The sequence below is a fragment of the Haplochromis burtoni genome, unplaced genomic scaffold (assembly GCF_018398535.1).
Source record: "Haplochromis burtoni strain Fernald_Lab_line unplaced genomic scaffold, NCSU_Asbu1 Contig_126, whole genome shotgun sequence".
In the NCBI taxonomy this organism is placed as follows: domain Eukaryota; kingdom Metazoa; phylum Chordata; class Actinopteri; order Cichliformes; family Cichlidae; genus Haplochromis; species Haplochromis burtoni.
In genome coordinates, this window is record NW_024582487.1 from 492,501 (window position 1) to 499,258 (window position 6,758).

Sequence of the window (6,758 nt, forward strand, 5' to 3'; positions counted from 1 at the left end):
TTATTATTATTATTATTATTATTAATAATAATAATAATAATAATAATAATAATAATAATAATAATAATAATAATAAAGTGTTTTCAGTAATAGAATCAAATTTGGAGACTGTATACAAAGACTCCAGTCATTTGTTTTTATTGTTGTGCTTTTTGTTAAGGACAATTAAAGACACTAAAATGTCATTTAGTGCTTTTATTATTATTTTATTATGATCATATTAGTTGACATTGTCCCAAAAATCAGCTAACATGAGAAAAGTATAACAACACATTGTTGACAAACATGACACTCAAAATTACATTTTTCATTAGCATTCGTGCGAGCCTTTTAGTGATATCAGCAGTGATGCTGGCACATTTGGGGAGAACTGTCTTTATCTGGATCTGGACACAGGGCACACAGCAGGGAAAAGCAGAGAGAGGGGGAGGGAGACCTCTGACCTTTTAACTTGTCAAATGTTTTAAATACTGAGCTTCAGCAAACATTGAATGTGAAATTATTTCATATCACTTTATGTCTTTTTATCTCAAAGGCAAATGTCTCTTACACTGTATATAATGATGCATTATCTATCAAATAGATAAATATTGTTTTTCTAAATATGGTCTGAAAATGAAAGCTTACTTATACGATATGGGTAAAAAGAAAATCCCAAGATGTAAAAAATGTAATAAAATAAGTAGAGTAATATATTAAATATTATTTTATTGGGGGAGAAAATCAGGCCTGTCAGTCATAACTGTCTTAATTCATATAGAATAGATATCAGAGCAAAAAACAGGCTGACGTTTGCTAAATGGGTCAAACTGGGCAGAAATGATACAAACACATAAAATCCTTATAAAATATGATGTAACACTTTAGACCAGGGGTGGGCAACTCCAGGCCTCGAGGGCCGGTTATAGACCCCTGCTATAGTCCAACTAACCTCAGAATATATAAATCATGATGCAACAAACACAGCAGTATTATTAATCCAAAATGATGGCATTTATTTTCAGGCGCATTCTGCTGCTGATACTTACATACTTTAAGTTTCTGAATATATAACTTTTTACTACCTTATATAGTTTTTACTTGAAGAACTTGAGTAGTTTCTCCCACACTGAAAACACTTTAATGATAACATTATTTTAACATTAGCTAAAAAGATTGATTCCTTTTCTTCACACACTGTCCTTCGTGCACTGATGGAGATGTTTACGAGGCTAAGGAGAAACCTGAACACTTTTCCCAGATGTTCAGGACATGAAGAAAGGGTGGCTGCTGCAAAGAACCAGGATCGGGCAATCCACGCTTGTTTTCTAAAGAGGATTTCTACCCAAGGTTGGACAGATTTTCTCAAAGAAAATGCTCCTGTGTCTCTACCAATGGATAAAAATGTTGTATTTTAAGTCTGTAAAATATTCTGTTTACTATTATAATGATGTGTATGCGTAGTCTTAAATCTTCTTTGATAATAGGCTTTTTAACAAAACTGGCTGATTTTAATGCTGTTAACTGTGCAGTTAAGTGATCATGCTCATTTAATCAAATTAAAACCTACTGATGTTCTGACCTTCATAGTCAATCTAGTATCTAGCTGTAGTAGTATGTTATAAGCAAAATGTTATTTCTGTAGAAATCTGTATTAAGACTTGTGTTTTACTGTATTTTAAATTAACCATAAAAAAAGGATTCTTTGTTTACCTCAAACATTCAGGCGATCATACTTTATGATCGCTGAGATTTTGATGAAGTGATAAATGGATAAAATTCTGATGTTCTGAACCGAGACCAACAAGGTCCAATCAATTATATGGTTCATGGACTTGAACATGCATAGCTATGCAAACCGCAGCTTATGATACAATTCAGGTGAGTTTATGTATGTAGTGTACTTTTATGGTAATGAAATGGGGGGGATGATAGGTGAACAGATTCCTTAATAACAAACTACAAAAGAGAAAAGACAGACGTTGGTGGGATGCTGTCATGCTTTATCAGAATAAGTCCATCTATTTTCCTCCAACTTTTTTAATTCAGGGTTGCAGCAGGGGTGGGGGTGTTGGAGCTATCCTACGTGTTACACAGTCCACCCTGGACTTTCACACCCACACTCAGATCACCTAACAAACATGTCTGGATTGTTTGGGTGGGGAAGCTGGAGAGAACCCATTCATACACAGGGAGTACATACAAGCTCCTCACAGAAAGACCTCAGCCAACCGGCAGGTTCAAGCTCAAGAACTTCTTCCTATGAAAAGATAAAAAAGATGCTAGCAATATCCCGTTAGCACTGCCTGAGTTTTTAATTCAACTAACCTCTGTACCACTGGGCTGACAATGGTGGTAGGTCCTAGATTTAAATCTCCGTGCTGGCTGGTGTCTTTCTAGAAACTTGTGTTCTCCATGTGCTTGTATGTACTTCAGCTTCTTCCCACAGTCCAAAGACATGCATAGGTTAGGTTAACTGGCAATTCTAATTCTAAATTGGCTGTACATGTGAATGGTTTTCTGTCTACAGACTGGTGATCTGTCCAGACTGTACCCTGCCACTGTCTGTATGACAGCTGGGATACAGTGTTTTCCTGTTTTGTTTTGTTTTTTGGCGGGGCCACTGTGTTATACTGAAGTCTTTAAAACATAATGAGACCTGATGTGAGTAGAGGCACATTCATTCACATCCTTTTATCCAAACTGAGCAACAAAGTCACCACAGTTAAAATGAGCCACACCAATAGTGACTCGTTTAAACTGACTTTAAGTAGAAATATGTTCTAATTAAAGACATCTGATGTCTTTAATTAGTGCCTATAATGTAACTGTGTCCAGGAATATCGGCATTAGCACACAAGTGTCCAGAGACAGAGGCAAAGTTGTAATTGTAAGTACTTATAAAGGCAGCAAACCTGGTTAAGAAAAAAGGAATAAAATAATGAATCAACAAACACATCCATAAAACATGGGGTTAGCTACAGTGGTAACCATTGCACAGCCCTACTGTAGCATTTTCTTAGGTGGAAATGAAAACAAAAAATGAAGTTTCTTTTTTCTCATTTCATTTCTCATTGTATTTGTTCAAAAGTAAATGTTAAGCTTTGTAAACCTTTGACGAGTTCACATGCTCCTGATCAAAGGCAAACCATCACAGCTCGTTGCCGTGTTCATCATCATCTTTGACCTCTTGCTTGAATGTCGCTCCCAAAAGAACAAATGTTTTCCTGACACGTATAAGACTGATAATTATACAAAATTGTCTTTCTAATGATCTTTGTGAAGTTATTGTCTGCTAGCGATAGCTTTGATAGTTTGTTTTTCCTATCTGAAGAACCTAATCTAAACTTTACAGGTGACTCAGGTAAAAAAAAACGTGCCAGTGCTGCTGATGTCAGCCTCCATCTTTCCATCTTTAGTATGTTGGCGCTGCACATATGGTCATGGCAGCTTATTGTGGCGAGCAGAGCCGAGGCTGATGGCTTTACAGAAGCTTTGCGCTCCCTGGCAGAAAATGACTCTCAGGCTTTTGAACATTAAGACTCGATTTGGAAGTCTGACACAGCAGCTGGTCGCTGTAACGAGCCATCTCACCCACGATCACTTCTCAGGGTTTCTGACTTAAAGGGATTTCTCCCCCAGATTCCCATTTGGAAGGCAGACAGCTGCATCGTGCTGCTGAATGCAGAATGAGACGACAGGAAACCTCAGAATGATGACAAGATCTTTTTTTCCCTTTCAAATGAGAAAAGATGCATTATAAAACTGCAAGAGAGGAACTAAAGGGCAGCCGTGGTGTGTTTGGGCCGCTTTTCTATTGAATTTGAGCATTCAAAGTCCTTTTTTACTGCTAGCCTCATTTACTCATACATGTACTTTTAACTACAAAATCTCAACAACACACCAAACAAACGGCACCAAAAACATTCTCCCAACTTTGCTTGACTTCAGTGGAGCAATAACTTTGGTAAACTCTACAAGCAGCTTTACTGGCTGGGATAATTTTGCATTTTTCACTTTTGTTGTACACATTTAGTGAAATCAGGACCTGAGCAAAACTGCATACCTCCATCAGGAGAGCAATCACATACTAAGCCTAATATTTTCTACCACCAGAGTCCTTGTGTGCTTCCTAACATGGATTATTTTCACTGTTTTAAAGTGAAAACCCTAAAATGCGTCATCTCATTAAAGCTTACAGAGGTTCCTTCATTAAGCTGAAGGTGTCCAGCACGTGTGGATGAATTTGTACCATCAGAAGCTTAAACAGCGAGCTGGGCTGAATGTAAAGCCTGAAGCTCGTCCACATATGGACCTCTTGTCACACATCTCTTTGTATCTCATGATTGGTAGCTAGAGGATGCTCCAACCCCCAACAAATGCTCCATTTCTGTCCATTCATTCTTTCTGTCACATCCATCCTCTTTATCCAAAGATGTCAAAACACGAAACAGTTTCTGCTCAGCAGTTCGTATTAATGTCTAATTTAACATCGAGCAGCATGTCTCCTGTAATGTCAGGGTAAAAACAAAAACAACTGAACAGAACTTCAGTGTTGATTTCTGCAGAAACACAGCTGTTCACTGGTGCTTCTGCACTTTGGCCAGCAGATGGTGCCCCTGCGCTGCTCCTCGTTCCACTGCGCTCCAAAAATAAAGAAGTGAAAAAAAAACATTCTGAGTCTTAAACATTCATAAAAGAAGCTGACAGCATAACAGGAAACTATAATAAAGAGAATAAATAATTAATGCACCTGAATATGTCTCAATTTAGAAATAGAGAGGAGAAAATAAAATAAGTACTTCTTTATTTCCACCTGTCCTTTTTAAATTACATATATATTGTATAATATTTAATTTAATTCAAGCAATTTGATGACATTGACTATAAAAACAAGAATTCTTGTAAACGCTACAGAAATATAAGTTAAGACTCCTCTGTCCCCACAATTTAAATAAAACTATAACCAGCTGAGTCTCCCTGGTGACTGATTTTTAATATGCTCAACAACACCAGCTAAATCTAAGTTATTAATATGTTACGATGTCAGTTCAGCAGCAACAACAAAAACTCTTTTTTTCCAGATCGTTATGTGGCTGCTCATGAACTCAGAATTATTTAGTAAAACCATGTGCATGCTGATGTCAAATTCAAGTAAAGAATTAGTTCTGCTCCTTAACCACGTGTGTCTATGTCAGTCTTGCTAGACCTGTTTTTACAGGCCTCAGCATAATAAATCAGATAAATCAGCGTTTGTGTAGACAGTTTACCTCTAACACACAATCTGACCTTTTGCAGTCAAAATGGCTCTAGATAAAAATAAAAGCTGCCTTTACAGCTCCGTCATGTTGAGATTTGTATTACAGAAACATATTTTACTGCAGTTACATGCCTCTTCATAGTGTACTCTGTTCATGTGAATGCGTGTGTGTGAGAATGCAAACGTGATCATCATTATGACACAGAATATGTTATTTAAAAGCTGAAATCACACATGGACTGCTCATTCTGTCACCTGAGATGCCTTCAGCATCAGCTTACACCTGTCTGTTCAGTATGGCTTTACATGCCGAGCACTGCTTTACAGACTTCAGCTTAAACTGAGCTGTCCATATTTTATTATCAGACCAACCAAGCTGGATTTGGCCTGCCTTACTTCGGATAAATGGGGTTTGCACCGTCACAAAAACAAATCTCTATAATTTAAATCATTAAACCTTTGGGCAAAGACTTGGTCTAAGATTCAGGGAGCTTTAGACTGGAAGGGTTAGGCAGCAGTGTTTCTCAAACTTTCTCCATCATGCTCCACACCACACTATGAACATCGAAATTTCTATCAATCACAACCGAAAAGATCCAAGTTGATATAACAGAAACTCCAAATGTCCCTGAAATGAAATAAAGTGAACGTATCTGAGTCACATTTGAGCTCTGTTAGCTCTGAATGAGTTCCAGCAGCAGCAGATAAACAGACTGTTTGTTGTGGCTCAACGAGCCACCGCTCATCTGGACTTTCACTCCTCTTCCTCTTCTTCTCTCAAATTGAACTTGAACTAACTGAGGACAGTTTGATATATTTATTTTGTTTGCTGCATTGCAAGATAACCAAAACAGGCTGATAATATTAGCCCCTGCTCTCCCACAACCAACCTTACAGTTAGCAAAGCATCATCTGGAGTCTTATAGATGTGTAATCTGCTTGAATTATTGACATCTTTTGGGATATTCTGCAGCCACAGCTGGCTTCCTGTCATTTAGAACCACAGCTGGAAGGAATCTTCCCTCCATGATCCTCAGAAGATTTTAAGATTTTCCAGGTTAAACCTGAGGAGATGCAGAACAAGCTTTTTATTTCCATGATCATCCTGTGAGCTTAAACACAAAGACGTCTTTTTTCTCTTTAGGTTTTGCCTTGAAGAACCCACATGCAAAATCACCACCAGAGTCCATTTAAAAGACGGTCGTTTTTGGTTTATCTTAGCAAAAGTAGCTCATTTATAGAAAGCAGTGCAACAGAGTCCATCAGATTTATCAGCTACACAGAACTTATATTCTTGAATGTCAATCAAATATTATTTTTCCTGTTCTTTAAGGACACAAACAAATGGGTTTCTTTAATATTTAACCCCAGAGGACGCAGCTTTATTCTCTGTGCTCTGGCATTCTTTGTTCAAGGCTTTTCATAGCTTGCTCAGCGTTTGCGGCCTCCTTAACAAAGAGCCACTAATGTGCTGATAGCACAGAGCACCAGATGTGTTTATCACTCCACTGTGTGCTTT